The sequence below is a fragment of the Lissotriton vulgaris genome, chromosome 7 (genome assembly GCF_964263255.1).
Source record: "Lissotriton vulgaris chromosome 7, aLisVul1.2, whole genome shotgun sequence".
NCBI lineage: Eukaryota > Metazoa > Chordata > Amphibia > Caudata > Salamandridae > Lissotriton > Lissotriton vulgaris.
The window spans coordinates 814,361,168-814,380,046 of NC_141695.1; the positions used below are offsets into that span (position 1 = coordinate 814,361,168).

At 46.3% G+C, this 18,879-nt stretch overlaps 1 protein-coding gene across 1 annotated transcript in view; it reads left to right on the forward strand.

The window, feature by feature from the left end:
* The window catches only part of DNAH17 (dynein axonemal heavy chain 17), a 15,539,113-nt gene that overhangs the window by 6,268,455 nt on the left and 9,251,779 nt on the right, over window positions 1–18,879 (forward strand). The gene's annotated exons all lie outside the window — the stretch shown is intronic.

Below are 18,879 nucleotides of genomic sequence, written 5' to 3' on the forward strand. Positions count from 1 at the left end.
AACCACCACTCATGGTGCACCGTATTTACAATGCGGCGCACCATGGGCCCAAAACGTCACCGAAGCGTCGCAACGATGGCGCAGCTCCAGCAATGCTCTGGGGTGCCCTATCTCCCCAATGCTGCGCCAAGCCATATGTCTGCTTCAAGCAGGCGCTAGGTTTGAGTGACGCATCATTGTCCTAAAAGTGACTGATTGAAATCTTGTAGATTTCCCTCAGCTACTTTTAGGATGCGTTCCTGGGCAGGAACGCCCTCCCTTGCACCGGAACGCCCCCTGATGGCGCAGGGCATTACAGCCTGATGCATCTCCCATATGCGTCACGTTGTTAATTTACGCCGCACCATGGCGCCTCTTTTGTTCTGCCGCTGCGTCACAAAAGTCATGCAACAACGGAGCAAAAGAGCAGCAAGGGGCTTGTAAATCTGCCCCTACAGACTCAAGTCCAGTCCTTCCTTTGTACACCTGGCCGTAAGAAGAAATAGTGGTGGTGGATTGATAGTTTTAATATTTTAATGACAGGTTAATGTAGTATGAAACTTTTTAGTGTTGTCACTGATGTGCAATCACAATGGAGTTTGCCTGTCACTTTGCGTGCTGCGGACTGCTGCCTGCCAGTCCTAGGCGAACCTTTTTAGTAGCTTGTTTAGTGAGTTACATAACTTCCCAAGTCGACGGTCTGCTAATCAAGCAATACTAATATCGTAGTAGACCACATGAGATATGTCAATAGTATATCCCGTGGAATACTTGTCTATTTGCTATTTCGCCAAAATATTTTGTTATTGTTCTTTTGAAATGTTTCATTTGGTTGACAACAATCATCCATGTTTTCGGGTCTTTCTTTCTTTCAGGTTGTACATCAGCTCCCCCCAGGGGCAAGAAGACAGAGGAGGAGGGGCTGCTGCTGCTGTACAAGGCCAGGATCGGGCTGGCGAGGGCTCCTTTGCTGGCCCCGGTAAGTTTTAATTTTAATATAGAGTACCTATTTTTTCTTAGCGTTCCTCATTCAATTTTTTCTAAATCGTCTTTGATCTTCTTGTAGACTGTATCTAAAATTGTTATCCTGCCTCTACTATGACTCCCTGTGGTATTACTAGATTATTCTTATTAGTCTGTCTGTGTAGCTAACTAAGATTGCACATTTGGCAAAAGGTGTTAAACGAAACTCCCATTCTAGTCAGCAATAGCTCTATGTACTGAGTGCAGTCCTCTGGGATTGTCCATTATGTCTTTTCAAGTCTTCTAAATGTTTATGCTTTGACAATTCCTAACAATAAAATCTGAATAACCACCAAGAAAGAATAAGATACTACTTTACTTTTGGTTTGGATAGGAGGACAATCCATACTACTACTGTTGCAGGGACAAATCTGCACAAACAGAACTATGGACACTAAATAGTGCATTGTTTATCAATTATAATAGGCGCAGGTAGACTTTCCATCCACATACCTCAGTGATATCAGACTTTGAAGAACCCCCGATCTCCTTACTGACTAGATAGTGTGGCAGAGTCATTTAGCTCCCGAATTCATCGATGATTGATCCCCAATGATGATTATCCAACGCAGGACAAGAGTACGGAGTCAGAGTCCAGAAGTGTCAGAGGCACGGACTCATGCTTGCAAATTGCAAAACCTTTTGCTCATTCACTCTTGACCAAAAACCACAGAGTCTATTTAAGTTTTAAAGCTTTATTAAAAGTAAAAACATTTATTAAAATCAAGCTTGTCATAAAAAATAAACGGTTGATTAAAAATGGAAAAGTGCTTAGTGATTTATTATTTCACACATTTATTGTGAGCGAGCCGAGCCCTCACCTGGTTTGAACTTTAATTTTTCTTTTTGGTGCTGAATCGTTGGTCATGCCGTCCTAGTGATGATGATTTGTTCTTAGAAGTGAAGCTTCTGTCTGTTATGAGAAAAATGGTGCGTGTTAAAAAGCAAGCATTCATCAGTTGTGCCAAAAAGTGCAGCAAGACAACACCCTTCCCTGGAAAAAGGGACATTTTTACTTTAGAGTAGACAGTCACAAATTATTAGATTTGTTTCTGTATTCACATTTCTTCATTCCTAGACAAAATACTAGTGAGTGGTGTATGTCTATGACATCTAACATTCTTAAATGTACTTTGTAGGTGGAACATCTGGTGCTGGGCCTAGCGCGGAGGTGGAGGAGGGCAGTTCTGGGGAGGAGGCGGTGCAAGTGCCAGATGTAACTGCTGTGCGGGTTGCCACGGTAGTGGCGGGTAGTGGTAAGCTCTTATATTCCTTACTTATTGAGATTGCAGACTGCAGAGTGTGCTCTCTGCACGAGTGTAGTATATATGTTCTACAGGTAAGTTACTATACGGTTAAGCAGACTTTCAAATTTAGAACAAAGTCTTTATCAACCAGATAGTAGCCTCCTCTAAATTTACTTCAACTCAGTGGTGAATTTTTTTCGAGAATCCTAATCCGATCTGAGATGAACTTGATGGATGGGATGAACGAAAAGCGAAAGAAGGGTGTAAGTAAGTGTGGAAGGACGAGCAAGTTAAAAGTAATGATGACTGACAAAGAAGAATGATACGTGTTTGATTGGTGCCCGAGGTGGCTGGGAAGGAATATGATGCATGGCTGGGTGAAGGATGAAGCAGGGATGGGTGGAAGGAGAACAGCCTGGGTGGGTGAAACAGAAACTGTATGTGTGCGCAATATATGCTTTGATTGAAATTCAAATGCAAGTCAAGCACGGATGTATGGCTTGCGGTTTCCCAAATAAAATGAAAAGGTTGTTTTCCCGTGAGAAAACGTAAGGTTTGTCCAGATGGGAGACATGAAGAAGAATGATTGACATATAGTTTGAATGGATGGATGCCTGGATCATGGTACTATCTGACTCTTAGATAGCATATGTGTATCGTCGGTTACTGGATGAACTAAGTGTTACTTTGAAGAGCATGTAACACCGCACCCGCACGTCCGTTCGAGTGTAGGAAAGGCAAGAAAAAGAAGTTTTAATTTTGTCCTGAATTCTACCATGAATAGTAGCAGTAGTTTGTATTGCAAGCACAGCATATATCCGGCTATTACGATGGCCACTCACTACCTCTGTTAATAAGTTTAGTAGAACTCGGTCATTCATGTGTGGATGTATCACTGTTCACTCAATAAAAAGCAAAGCACCTAAAGTTATCCCATATGTAAGCAAATAGATACCATGTGCAATGATAGATAATCAGATTATTTATCTTCTTCATTTTCCTTTTCTAGTATTCATTGGCACTTTAGGGTGAAAGTTAAATGAATTAAGCAGTAGCCTTTGTAACAGAGTATTCTCAGTGTCACCCGTAATAGAAAAGTAAGAGCATCACCACCTGCATGTACTGGACTGGTACAGTAACGCAAGTCTGTCTGACTCATCATGGCTGGCGTTTGTTTTTCTCGGGTGCAAGTTCACTGCGCTGGCATTATGCCGGCTTACAGAAGTTAACGTACCAATTTTGGTAAACAAGAGAGAAGAATAAGAATAAGACTGGTGTACTGTCATAGTCGACTCTAATGAAGTGAGTCCATAGTGCTCGTAGAATTGATTCCTTAAACTCCCACTAATGTTAGAGCAAGGATGAAGAAGAGGGAGGTTAGATAGATACTGGCCACAATAGTTATGTACTGCGCTTGCAAGTTGCTAGTTCTACTGTGACACAACTTTCTGCTGAATCATTTTGTGCTAATCTTAAAGAGCATTGGGTACAGACTATGTCTTTCTTTCTTCATATAGATGCTCCTTCCAAACCAACACGGAAGGAGCTAGCTAAAAGGGCCCAGCAATGGAGGCTGGAGGCCACTGTCGCCGAATATCGGCCGCTGGTGGCCCAGGAGGAGGAGGACACGCAGAGTACGTCGACAATATCAACGGTTACACCTGCATCCTCCTCTGTGCTCCCTTGGGCATTCAGTCAGCGCAGCATGTCTCCAGCGGTACAGAGCCGGGGTAACGCAGCCACCCGCCACCGCCGAGCAGCAAAGAAATCAGCTGCCCCCCACAGCAGTTGCAAAAAAAAGGATGCACCGCCTTTCCCTCAGGGTGTCCTACCTCGAGCAGGAGCTCCTCAACACCAAAACCCTGCTCGAGACCCTACGCAAGGAGCATGCCGACCTGGCCCAAAAAGTCAACAGCAGCCAGCAGTAGGAGGAGACTGTCCCTTGCCCCTTTTTTAAAGACTTCTGGGGGGTGGGAATTGGGAGTTGGGTTTTCTACTTTTTTGGACTTAGTTTTCACGGACATTCATTGGGGTTGGGAGGGGGGGTGGGTTGGGTCTTGCGGGAGATTATTTATGTTAGGGATATATAAATATACTTTAAAATTTATCTTAGCATACGTGTTTTTTACTGCTTTTGAGGCTGGTGGGTGGGGGTTTAACAGTAAGTTTGTTCTCCTGAAACTTAAGTGGCATCTTGATTCAAGTTGTGTATGTACTAGTAATTGCCCAAATGTTTTCTAAACTAAGTGCCTGTCACAGAGTAAGTGAATTCAATAGACCTAGGACCATCAGTCTCTCGTCTCTCCTAATACTCCATTATACTACCTCCCCCCAAACGCTTATCTTACCTTTAATTTGTGTTTGGAAATAGGGCTAGGCACAGGGCTGGCTGCACGGGAAATGGCGAATAAGGTTGGCAATCCTGGGCGGATGAAATGTCATCATTGCGGTGGTACTTGTGGTGTTACACAGTGGCAGTTGCAGCATCTGAAAAAAAAGAAAATGAAACCTTGTTTGTCCTTACCATAGCATTAGAACGGTACGATAGAGAATATAGCAGGTGACAGTACACTAGAACAGTGCCACAATGTAGCCTAACAAATGGTAAAGTATTGAAAGTATAACTAGTACTTGCGTTGAATTTCTTTGACATTGGCTACTACTACAAGAAATAGTACTGAAGGTGAAGGACACAGCAGCGTAATCATTTGCCACGTCTAGGAGGAGGATGTTCTTGATGATCAATCAAGTTGATGGCGTACATGAAAATCTGCTTTCATTTGCCAATAGTGACTCCATGTCAAGCTGAGTAAGAATATATCCTCGGATTCCTGCACCAGCCTGTTGCTATGACCTTATCCTCCCCAGCAAGTGTGTGGAATTATTGCTGTCATTTAGAATCACACATCAATCAAAACCACACAGCCCGGGGGAAGAGGGTTAGGGTTTGGAAAATGGATGGGAATGGGGGTTTTTGGAAAAGTTTTGTTGAGAGAAGTAAAAAAAGCACAACATGGACAAACAATAATTGAAGATAAACAAATCTTTGGGTACAAAGCTAACCATAAATCTTTTAAGTGCCATAAAGGAAGTGCATGCACTACTGCATGCATGGTTACTGAAAAGTAAGTAGTACTTTCGACAACCGTGAATGAAAGAATGTGACAGTACAGGGCTGCAGTAATAATTATGCGTTTTCACTTGCCTATCTCTGCACTCAGAGAAACACTTCGTACATTAAATTAGGTTTGAAAAATAGCAGAAGTAAAACCTATACAATGGCTGTAGGGATGACTTTAGAAGCAGAGATCAAAGAAATGCAGAGTCACACTCATAGAAATTCACAGCAATAACATTACTTAAAAGATAATTAGAAAAGAACTGATACTGTATCTGTATGTTGTTGTAGTTGTCCTGTTGAATTTGGGAAGTTGTAAGATGCATCCAACCATTCCTCTTATTAGCGGGACTCCTCCATTCCATCTTATGCTCCGTCTATCAATGTTTGTGACCAGAAGACACCCTGTCCACTGCCTGCCTGGCGGATGCTGAAATGCGGCTCGCTAATGTGAAGCCTGACTTCATCCTTTTCCCATTGCACAGGCTGAAACCCGGCCTGTAATTATTGATGGAAAAACAGGAAGTGATATTAGAACACCACTGACAAATAAATATAAGGTATGTACGCTGTGTAGTGGAAAAAGTCACACTTTGAGTTTCCTAAAAGGCAGTACAATATTTTTGAAAGTGCGTACTCTGTCTGAGTCTCCTTTTGAAGGATAAATAAGTATGGGTGAATTAATTTAGCGGATCTTTCCCCTCAAGCTAGGTGTACTGTAAACTGTGTTTTAGAAAATAATTAGACCTTCCCAGCAGTGCTCCCAGACCCTTACTAAACCCAGTTGCAAAAATGTAGAAGACCCCAATCAGATCTCAAAAAACGAGGCCTAGTAGAAAATGGTGACAAAACGTACTTTGAAAGTAAAGTAGGCCCAAATCCCCCCTTACCCACCGTGGATTGTATTCAAACCACTTTCAAGCAAGCAAAAGTATCCATACCCAGCATCGCTCCAAGACTCGCAAACCCCCCCACAAACAGCCCCCTGCCCAAACACATACAATACAATACTGCTAACCCTAACGAGCCCTAAGTTAAGAATAGTTGCAAACGCTTTCTTTAACTAGGCCAAATCCCCCCTTTCCCACCATGGATTTTCTTCAAACCACTTGCAACCAAAATTACACATTCCCACGAGTGCTCTAAGACCCCAGAACTCAGTTGCAAAAATGTAGAACACCCCGAAACACATGCAATCCTGCTGCTAGTGCTAACCCTAACGAGCCCTAAGTTAATGTGCCAAAACGCTTTTCAACATGGATTTTCTCGAAACCACTTTTATCCGGTATTAGACCTTCCCAGCAATGCCTCAAGACCTGCCAACCCACCCACAAAAGAGCAGAACAACCCCATACAGGCAAAAAGCAAAAATGGAAAATCGCATACTTAGAATATTTTCGGCCTTCTTTCAATTCTGTCCAAACGCGCTGTGTAGCTAGGCCCTAACTCCCCTTTTCCACCATGGATTTCCTGAAAAACAAATGCAATCCACATTAGACTGTGCCAGCAGTGCTCCCAGACCCCAAAACCCACCCACAACAACCAAAAAGACCGCCAAACAGCACCCCAAAGACAAGCAAGTCAGCAAAAACGCAAAAAACATTTCACCTCCGATGTGGTCCAAACCACTTTTATCCGGTATTAGACCTTCCCAGCAATGGCCCCAGACCCTTCAACCCAGGCGGAAACAAGTAGAAGTCCCCCAAACAGCCAAAAAGCAAAACTACAAAAATGGGGACTTTGACATTTTCAGGCAAATTTCCAAAATCACTAAGCATGCGCTCTGCAGCTAGGCCCTAACTCCCCTTTGCCACCATGGATTTGCTTCAAACCTCTTGCAATCAAAAGTATCCATACCCAGCAGTGCTCCCAGACCCCAAAACCCACCCACAAACACCCGGAACCCCCCCAAACAGCACCACAAAGACAAGCAAGTCAGCAAAAACACAAAAAGTTTTTTTACCTCCGATTTGGTCCAAACCACTTTTATCCGGTATTAGACCTTCCCAAAAATGGCCCCAGACCCGTCAACCCCGGCGGAAACAAGTAGAAAAGCCCCAAACAGACAAAAAGCAAAACTACAGAAATGGGGACTTTGAAATTTTCAGGCAAATTTCCAAAATCACTCCGCCCTCGCTCTGCACCTAGGCCCTAACTCCCCTTTGCCACCATGGATTTGCTTCAAACCTCTTGCAATCAAAAGTATCCATACCCAGCAGTGCTCCCAGACCCCAAAACCCACCCACAAACACCCGGAGCACCCACAAACAGCACCCCAAGGACAAGCAAGTCAGCAAAAACGCAAAAAGTGTTTTTACCCCCGATTTGGTCCAAACCACTTTTATCCAGTATTAGACCTTCCCATAAATGGCCCCAGACCCGTCAACCCAGGCGGAAACAAGTAGAATACCCCCAAACAGCCAAAAAGCAAAACTACAGAAATGGGGACTTTGAAATTTTCAGGCAAATTTCCAAAATCCCTCCGCGCTCGCTCTGCACCTAGGCCGTAACTCCCCTTTGCCACCATGGATTTGCTTCAAACCTCTTGCAATCAAAAGTATCCATACCCAGCAGTGCTCCCAGACCCCAAACCCACCCACAAACACACAGAACCCCCCCAAACAGCACCTCAAAGACAAGCAAGTCAGCAAAAACGCAAAAAAAATTCACCTCCGATTTGGTCCAAACCACTTTGATCCGGTATTAGACATTTCCAGCAATGGCCCCAGACCCCTGCAGCCACCCGCAAAAAAGCAGAACACCCCCAAAGTGGCAAAAAGCAAAAATGGGTCTAACCTGGAATTCTGTCCAAACGCGCTGTGCAGCTAGGCCCTAACTCCCCTTTGCCACCATGGATTTGCTTCAAACCTCTTGCAATCAAAAGTATCCATACCCAGCAGTGCTCCCAGACCCCAAAACCCACCCACAAACACCCGGAACCCCCCCAAACAGCACCACAAAGACAAGCAAGTCAGCAAAAACACAAAAAGTTTTTTTACCTCCGATTTGGTCCAAACCACTTTTATCCGGTATTAGACCTTCCCAAAAATGGCCCCAGACCCGTCAACCCCGGCGGAAACAAGTAGAAAAGCCCCAAACAGACAAAAAGCAAAACTACAGAAATGGGGACTTTGAAATTTTCAGGCAAATTTCCAAAATCACTCCGCCCTCGCTCTGCACCTAGGCCCTAACTCCCCTTTGCCACCATGGATTTGCTTCAAACCTCTTGCAATCAAAAGTATCCATACCCAGCAGTGCTCCCAGACCCCAAAACCCACCCACAAACACCCGGAGCCCCCACAAACAGCACCCCAAGGACAAGCAAGTCAGCAAAAACGCAAAAAGTGTTTTTACCCCCGATTTGGTCCAAACCACTTTTATCCAGTATTAGACCTTCCCATAAATGGCCCCAGACCCGTCAACCCAGGCGGAAACAAGTAGAATACCCCCAAACAGCCAAAAAGCAAAACTACAGAAATGGGGACTTTGAAATTTTCAGGCAAATTTCCAAAATCCCTCCGCGCTCGCTCTGCACCTAGGCCGTAACTCCCCTTTGCCACCATGGATTTGCTTCAAACCTCTTGCAATCAAAAGTATCCATACCCAGCAGTGCTCCCAGACCCCAAACCCACCCACAAACACCCGGAACCCCCCCCAAACAGCACCTCAAAGACAAGCAAGTCAGCAAAAACTCAAAAAAAAAATCCCCTCCGATTTGGTCCAAACCACTTTGATCCGGTATTAGACATTCCCAGCAATGGCCCCAGACCCCTGCAGCCACCCGCAAAAAAGCAGAACACCCCCAAAGTGGCAAAAAGCAAAAATGGGTCTAACCTGGAATTCTGTCCAAACGCGCTGTGCAGCTAGGCCCTAACTCCCCTTTGCCACCATGGATTTGCTTCAAACCTCTTGCAATCAAAAGTATCCATACCCAGCAGTGCTCCCAGACCCCAAACCCACCCACAAACACCCAGAACCCCCCCAAACAGCACCTCAAAGACAAGCAAGTCAGCAAAAACGCAAAAAAAATTCACCTCCGATTTGGTCCAAACCACTTTGATCCGGTATTAGACATTTCCAGCAATGGCCCCAGACCCCTGCAGCCACCCGCAAAAAAGCAGAACACCCCCAAAGTGGCAAAAAGCAAAAATGGGCCTACTACCTGGAATTCTGTCCAAACGCGCTATGCAGCTAGGCCCTAACTCCCCATTTCCACCATGGATTTCCTGAAAAACAAATGCAATCCACATTAGACTGTGCCAGCAGTGCTCCCAGACCCCAAAACCCACCCACAACAACCTAAAAGCCCACCAAACAGCACCCCAAAGACAATCAAGTGATCAAAAGCGCAAAATCTTTTTCTGCTCCGATTTTCTCCAAACCACTTTTATCCGGTATTAGACCTTCCCAGCAATGGCCCCAGACCCTTCAACCCCGGCGGAAACAAGTAGAAAAGCCCCAAACAGACAAAAAGCAAAACTACAGAAATGGGGACTTTGAAATTTTCAGGCAAATTTCCAAAATCACTCCGCCCTCGCTCTGCACCTAGGCCCTAACTCCCCTTTGCCACCATGGATTTGCTTCAAACCTCTTGCAATCAAAAGTATCCATACCCAGCAGTGCTCCCAGACCCCAAAACCCACCCACAAACACCCGGAGCCCCCACAAACAGCACCCCAAGGACAAGCAAGTCAGCAAAAACGCAAAAAGTGTTTTTACCCCCGATTTGGTCCAAACCACTTTTATCCAGTATTAGACCTTCCCATAAATGGCCCCAGACCCGTCAACCCAGGCGGAAACAAGTAGAATACCCCCAAACAGCCAAAAAGCAAAACTACAGAAATGGGGACTTTGAAATTTTCAGGCAAATTTCCAAAATCCCTCCGCGCTCGCTCTGCACCTAGGCCGTAACTCCCCTTTGCCACCATGGATTTGCTTCAAACCTCTTGCAATCAAAAGTATCCATACCCAGCAGTGCTCCCAGACCCCAAACCCACCCACAAACACCCGGAACCCCCCCCAAACAGCACCTCAAAGACAAGCAAGTCAGCAAAAACTCAAAAAAAAAATCCCCTCCGATTTGGTCCAAACCACTTTGATCCGGTATTAGACATTCCCAGCAATGGCCCCAGACCCCTGCAGCCACCCGCAAAAAAGCAGAACACCCCCAAAGTGGCAAAAAGCAAAAATGGGTCTAACCTGGAATTCTGTCCAAACGCGCTGTGCAGCTAGGCCCTAACTCCCCTTTGCCACCATGGATTTGCTTCAAACCTCTTGCAATCAAAAGTATCCATACCCAGCAGTGCTCCCAGACCCCAAACCCACCCACAAACACCCAGAACCCCCCCAAACAGCACCTCAAAGACAAGCAAGTCAGCAAAAACGCAAAAAAAATTCACCTCCGATTTGGTCCAAACCACTTTGATCCGGTATTAGACATTTCCAGCAATGGCCCCAGACCCCTGCAGCCACCCGCAAAAAAGCAGAACACCCCCAAAGTGGCAAAAAGCAAAAATGGGCCTACTACCTGGAATTCTGTCCAAACGCGCTATGCAGCTAGGCCCTAACTCCCCATTTCCACCATGGATTTCCTGAAAAACAAATGCAATCCACATTAGACTGTGCCAGCAGTGCTCCCAGACCCCAAAACCCACCCACAACAACCTAAAAGCCCACCAAACAGCACCCCAAAGACAATCAAGTGATCAAAAGCGCAAAATCTTTTTCTGCTCCGATTTTCTCCAAACCACTTTTATCCGGTATTAGACCTTCCCAGCAATGGCCCCAGACCCTTCAACCCAGGCGGAAACAATTAGAAGACCCCCAAACAGCCAAAAAGCAAAACTACAAAAATGGGGACTTTGACATTTTCAGGCAAATTTCCAAAATCACTCAGCGCGCACTCTGCAGCTAGGCCCTAACTCCCCTTTGCCACCATGGATTTGCTTCAAACCTCTTGCAATCAAAAGTATCCATACCCAGCAGTGCTCCCAGACCCCCAAACCCACCCACAAACACCCGGAACCCCCCCAAACAGCACCTCAAAGACAAGTCAGCAAAAACTCAAAAAAAAATTCCCCTCCGATTTGGTCCAAACCACTTTGATCCGGTATTAGACATTCCCAGCAATGGCCCCAGACCCCTGCAGCCACCCGCAAAAAAGCAGAACACCCCCAAAGTGGCAAAAAGCAAAAATGGGTCTAACCTGGAATTCTGTCCAAACGCGCTGTGCAGCTAGGCCCTAACTCCCCTTTGCCACCATGGATTTGCTTCAAACCTCTTGCAATCAAAAGTATCCATACCCAGCAGTGCTCCCAGACCCCAAACCCACCCACAAACACCCAGAACCCCCCCAAACAGCACCTCAAAGACAAGCAAGTCAGCAAAAACGCAAAAAAAATTCACCTCCGATTTGGTCCAAACCACTTTGATCCGGTATTAGACATTTCCAGCAATGCCCCAGACCCCTGCAGCCACCCGCAAAAAAGCAGAACACCCCCAAAGTGGCAAAAAGCAAAAATGGGCCTACTACCTGGATTCTGTCCAAACGCGCTATGCAGCTAGGCCCTAACTCCCCATTTCCACCATGGATTTCCTGAAAAACAAATGCAATCCACATTAGACTGTGCCAGCAGTGCTCCCAGACCCCAAAACCCACCCACAACAACCTAAAAGCCCACCAAACAGCACCCCAAAGACAATCAAGTGATCAAAAGCGCAAAATCTTTTTCTGCTCCGATTTTCTCCAAACCACTTTTATCCGGTATTAGACCTTCCCAGCAATGGCCCCAGATCCGTCAACTCATCCGCAAAGAAGTAGAACACCCCCACAAGTGCAGAGTCTGCTTTGAGGGAAATAGGAGTCTGGAGGAGGAGAATAGAGGAGCATGTTCTTGTGAACTTGTGAACCTGAGGAATGCAGACTGCGCCACCTTCAAATCAATAAGCAAATAAGTGAAGACAGTTCTGCTGATGGGCTTGTTTTTGTGATTAGGTGATTAAAGTTTTTTTATATATAGATTTTGCAAAACAAAGAAAGGAATAAAAGTAAATAAGGACAAAAAAAAAGTTATTGATTTATTGACTCATTTTCAGGGCTCGGTGTCAGGGAAGAAGAGCTCGTCCTCATACTCTGCGAATTCAGGCGGGAGTAGGTCACCTAACAGAGAAGAACTTCCCTCATCTAAGTTGGTGTCCTCCTCGTCCTCGTCTTCTTCCTGCGTGTATTCTCGTATTTTGTAATCTGGTGGTATGAGGTGCTGATTCATCTTGATCATTGTTAACCTCTCCACATTTTTGGGCGAGAGGCGGGTCCTTTTGCAAGTTACAATGCCACCAGCAGCACTGAAAACACGTTCAGAAGACACGCTTGCGAGTGGGCAAGACAAGTAATTTATAGCCAGGTTGGTGATCTCTGGCCACTATTCTCTTTTCCCATGCCAAAACGCCAATGGGTCATCATGAACATAGACCTCTGTTGAGTCATTCAGATAGTCCTGCACCATCGACTCAAGGTTTTCCACGGTTGCTCCACTTTGCTTACTTTTTGCTGAGACCGTTTGAGAAGCAAACCCAAGCTGAGTTAGCCAATCCTCTTCTTCACACAATGTTACTGTTGTGTCTGGTGCAGATGATACAGTTGCTGGTGTCTTTAACGGCTGAGAGGGAAAATCACTCACTTCTGCCACAGCCACAGATGCAGAAGTGGATTCTTTTGACTCCGGATGGCCTGCTGATGCTGATGTACTGCCTTTTCCTTCAACTTCCTGCCGTTCTCTTTCAAACCTCCTGGCTGCCACAGCTAGCCAATGTTTGTACTTTGTAACTTCTGCGTCATCAAAAGGAAAGAATACTCTGCCTGCCAGTGCCTTTTTGTACTGTGGATCCAGAATAGTAGCACAAATGTAATGCTGTTCTGTGTGGATCTTTTGAAGACGTTCATCGCAAAGTAGGTGCTCAAATAACTTCTCCGCCAACTCAAATGCTTGTTCCTTTTCTTCATCATTTTGAAACGTAGAACACACCGCCTTCAGTTGGTGCACTAGCATGCGCAACAATGGGATAGCTTTTCCCAAATTACAGTCCTCCCTGCTGACTGCACGCGTGAAGACCTCAAAAGGACGAAGCATGTCTGTCAGGATTTGAACTAGCTTCCATTGCTCCACATGTATCCTCAGGTCCTTCATAGCTGCACCCTGTGTAAAGAAATACTGATCGACTACCGCACACTGCTCAAAGCATGTAGAAGGTTGAGTTCCAACGTGTTGCCACCTCCTGGATGAGTGCTTTCACTGGCAGTTTACGTTCATGTTGCAGGCCCCTCAGATGCTTCCGGGCCTTAAAAGAATGGTTGAAATGTGTGCATATTCTTCGGCAGGTGGTCAGTAACTCGCACACTGGACTTTCTTCACTCAAGAATTTTTTAACAACCAGGTTTACACAGTGCGCCAAACATGGCACTCTGAAATAGTTACCCATATCCATGGCCTTAACTACATTGGCGCCATTATCCGTGGAAACATAACCAATCTTACGTTTTCTTGGGGACAGCCATTGAAAGACCTTTGTGTTAAACTCCTGAAAAATGTTTTCTCCTGTATGACTTTTCTCCATGCCAAACATGGCTAGTGTTGCAAGTTTCCGAGCAGCTTTAAAAACGTTGTTCGAGTCAACACCTGCGTTTACCTTTGCTTTAACCCCTGAAAAAGAGACCCAGTGTGCAGTGATGCACATGTAATCAACGGCTTGGCAACTGGTCCACATGTCTGTTGTCAGGTGTATAGTGTGAACAGCACTCTTCTGCAAAGCTGCCCCAATCACCTCCAGCACACCCTCATGTAGTGCTGGGACCGCAACTTTGGCAAAATAGAACCTGCTAGGAACCTTCCATCTAGGGCAGAACGTTGCCACTAATTCAAGAAAACCAACCCCTTCCACAAAAGAAAAAGGGAGAAGGTCCAGAGCTAGCATTTTAGCCAGCTTAGTGTTATACAGACGCGTCATTGGGTGGTTGTGTTCAAATGGCGCATCTGAAAACAACATGCTTCTAATGGTGGGCTGGACCATGATTTTACGGGATGATGATGACTTCTTCGACCCAGTTACGCTCGGTGATGTTGATGAACTTTTTCATATTGGTGTCTCACTCTCTCCCACACTCTTAGTGTGGCTCATATATCTTGCAAGGGGTGTGCTGCTGACAGGGGTACTGGGTGTAACTGAAGGAATGTTTGACGCTTCTTCCTCCTCGTCATCATCAGATGAAACATCAACGGATACAGTTTGTTGACTTGCAATTCGGGCTTCCTTGATCTCCTTTAGGTGCGCATGACATTTGACAGTGTGCGGTCTCTCAAGATGACCTCTCTGGCCTCCGGTACCATAGTTGGTACCAAGCTTACCACGACTAACTCCAAGCTTACAAATGGTACAAATGGCTATGTTTTCCCTTGTTGGGCAAACACTAAAGAAGTCCCAAACTGCGGACTTCAAATGTCTGTGGGGGGGCGGAGGAGGCAACACTGATTGAGGAAATGGAGGTGGAGGTGGAGGTGGATGGAGGTCCCTTCTGGCGAGAAAATATGGAAGCGTTAGGTGGTGGTGTACTAGTTAACTGAATTGGTGGTGGTCCCATTCCCACGTCGCCAACATCACGCTCAGCAGCATTTCGGGCTAGGGTCAAAATGTCTGTTTGCTGCATGCCCGCTGAGCCTGGAGTGACGTTTATGATGACTGCGTCGTCGTCGTGAGAGTCTTCATCAGCAGGAGTATACGCCACTTCTTCTTCAGCGTCATCATCACACTCCATAAGTACGAGAGTTTTGGGGACCTTCCTTTTACGCTTAGCTACCTTTGTCAGATCATGGTGTGCCTCACTCTCAGATGGCTGTGGTGGTTCCCAATTCGGATCCATATCATCAGAAGGAAGGGGGCTTGAAGAAGATGTAGACACCGTCCTTGATCTTTTCCTTGCTAGGGATCTGGAAGACAATGAATGATCAGGAGGAGTGGCTTCCTCAAATGATACCGCGGCTTGAATGTCGATTACCTGATGTGCCCCTACTTCGAGAGGAACAACTATTGTGGGCACTTGTGCCGCTCCATGCACCTCTGCTTGTGCATCTCCTTGCGCTGCCTCTCCTTCCACATGTACTTGGGCTTGTACTTGCACATGTGGTTGTTGTTGCGGCTGTGGTGGTTGAACACTCGTCAGATGAGTTACAACAACCTGTGTTGATTGAGGGATGCTGCTACTTTCTTGCGATGAGCCAACATCACTGGTCGATGGTGATTGAACAACTAGATTGGCTGCCTCTGCAGCACTCAAGGGCTTGGACTTAAGTTGGCGTGGTGGTGGTGGCACTGAGCCCAATGGAGCGGGGGTGCTGCTCGCAGCTTGGTCCCCAGCCGACCCCGCTGCTGCTGAAGGCGTACTTTTTTATTTATTCCCAAAAATGCAGCGGTCGGCACACCAGTCTCCTTGGTAAGTGGCACCACTTGCTTCTTCTGCTCCTTACTGCCAACTTTCTTGCTAGAGGAGCTACGGGCAACTTTTTATGGGGCCATCTTCTTCAGATGTCAGAACAGCAGGCCGCAGTTGCACAAGTTGCAGAGTTGTCTGTGGCCACACGTGACGTTGTGCTGCACACACCGCAGCAGGACTTGTTCCTGGCACTGATGAGGAACGATGAGGCTGATGATTCGTCTTTCTGCACCTAAAAGCAAACAAAGCCAGAGGAACATCAGTTAAATAAATGTTGCATATGTAGCGCTTCAATTAATAGTTTGCAAGTAAGGATTTTTATTATACCCACCCCCCAAAATGGAAAGACCAATAAAATGCACCACTGACAGAGTACCCCTGGGCATAATGGATGAAAGCATGGCAGACTGGGTGCAGGCCTATGGCACAACAAAGCACACTGCCTGGCTTCAAAATGGCCCCTAGACCCCCACAACATGGCCAGGCCCTGCCTGTACCAGTCCTCAAAATGGCCCCCACCCACATGGACAGGCCCAATCAACAGCCCAAAAATCGAAAAACACACAAAAATCACCACAATCCAATGCCATCCATGCCCTCATTTATGTTCAAATTCAAGACACCCCACAGAAAGACTAGCCCCATGTACCACTGAGTACCCCTGGGCATAATGGATGAAAGCAAGGCACATTGGATGCAGGCCTATGGCACAAAGAACACTGCCTGGCTTCAAAATGGCCCCTAGACCCCCACCACATGGCCAGGCCCTGCCTGTTCCAGTCCTCAAAATAGCCCCCACCCACATGGACAGGCCCCATCACCACCCCAAAAACTAAAAAAACACACAAAAATCACCACAATCTAATGCCATCGATGCCCTCCATGATGTTTACATTAAAGAGACCCCACAGAAAGACTCAGTCCATGCACCACTGAGTACCCCTGGGCAAAAGGCCCCAACAACAGCCTAAAAATCGAAAAACACACAAAAATCACCACAATCCAATGCCATCCATGCCCTCATTTATGTTCAAATTCAAGACACCCCACAGAAAGACTAGACCCATGTACCACTGAGTACCCCTGGGCATAATGGATGAAAGCAAGGCACATTGGATGCAGGCCTATGGCACAAAGCACACTGCCTGGCTTCAAAATGGCCCCTAGACCCCCACCACATGGCCAGGCCTTGCCTGTTCCAGTCCTCAAAATAGCCCCCACCCACATGGACAGGCCCCATCACCACCCCAAAAAGTAAAAAAAACACACAAAAATCACCACAATCTAATGCCATCCATGCCCTCCATGATGTTTACATTAAAGAGACCCCACAGAAAGACTCAGTCCATGCACCACTGAGTACCCCTGGGCAAAAGGCCCCAACAACAGCCTAAAAATCGAAAAACACACACACATCACCACAATCCAATGCCATCCATGCCCTCAATCATGTTTAAATTCAAGACACCCCACAGAAAGACTAGGCCCATGCACCACTGAGTACCCCTGGGCATAATGGATGAAAGCAAGGCACATTGGATGCAGGCCTATGGCACAAAGCACACTGCCTGGCTTCAAAATGGCCCCTAGACCCCACCACATGGCCATGCCCTGCCTGTACCAGTCCTCAAAATGGCCCCCACCCACATGGACAGGCCCCATCAACACCCCAAAAAATCGAAAAACACACATAAATCACCACAATCCAATGCCATCCATGCCCTCCATGATGTTTACATTAAAGAGACCCCACAGAAAGACCCAGTCCATGCACCACTGAGTACCCCTGGGCAAAAGGCCCCAACACCACCCCAAAAAATCGAAAAACACACAAATATCACCACAATCCAATGCCATCCATGCCCTCAATCATGTTCAAATTCAAGACACCCCACAGAAAGACTAGGCCCATGCACCACTGAGTACCCCCGGATATAATGGATGAAAGCAAGGCACATTGGATGCAGGCCTATGGCACAAAGCACACTGCCTGGCTTCAAAATGGCCCCTAGACCCCACCACATGGCCATGCCCTGCCTGTACCAGTCCTCAAAATGGCCCCCACCCACATGGACCGGCCCCATCAACACCCCAAAAAATCGAAAAACACACAAAAATCACCACAATCCAATGTCATCCATGCCCTCCATGATGTTTACATTAAAGAGACCCAACAGAAAGACTCAGTCCATGTACCACTGAGTACCCCTGGGCAAAAGCCCCAACGCCACCCCAAAAAATCGAAAAACACAAAAATCACCACAATCCAATGCCATCCATGCCCTCAATCATGTTCAAATTCAAGACACCCCACAGAAAGACTCGCCCATGCACCAATGAGTACCCCTGGGCATAATGGATGAAAGCAAGGCACATTGGATGCAGGCCTATGGCACAAAGCACACTGCCTGGCTTCAAAATGGTCCCTAGGCCCCCACCACATGGCCAGGCCCTGCCTGTACCAGTCCTCAAAATGGCCCCCACCCACATGGACAAGCCCCATCACCACCCCAAAAAGTCGAAAAACACACAAAAATCACCACAATCCAATGCCACCCATGCCCTCCATTATGTTTACATTAAAGAGACCCCACAGAAAGACTCAGTCCATGCACCACTGAGTACCTCTGGGCAAAAGGCCCCAACAACAGCCCAAAAATCGAAAAATCCAAAATTGTAGTTGCAGCAACTGTAATGCCCCAAACAAACTTACTTGTGAAATTTCTAATCCAAAAGTGCTCCAAAGAAAGTCAAAAAGGCCTCAAATCCAAATATCCAGCAGCATCCACAAAAAGTAATCCTTCCAGGTCAAGATCCAAATCAAAGTGACCAGCACATGAGGAAAGCACTGGGAGGAGCCTGCTGGACAGGAACAGGAAGTTGGAGACTGTGGGGCACTTCCTTCCTCCCAACCCCCCCCCCAAAATGGACTCCTTGCAAAAAAAAAGTGCAGGCAAATGTCGACCTGAGGAGTTATTCTGATAAAAATCATAATTTTCAGAAGGTTTATGCAGCTTGCTGGTGGATTT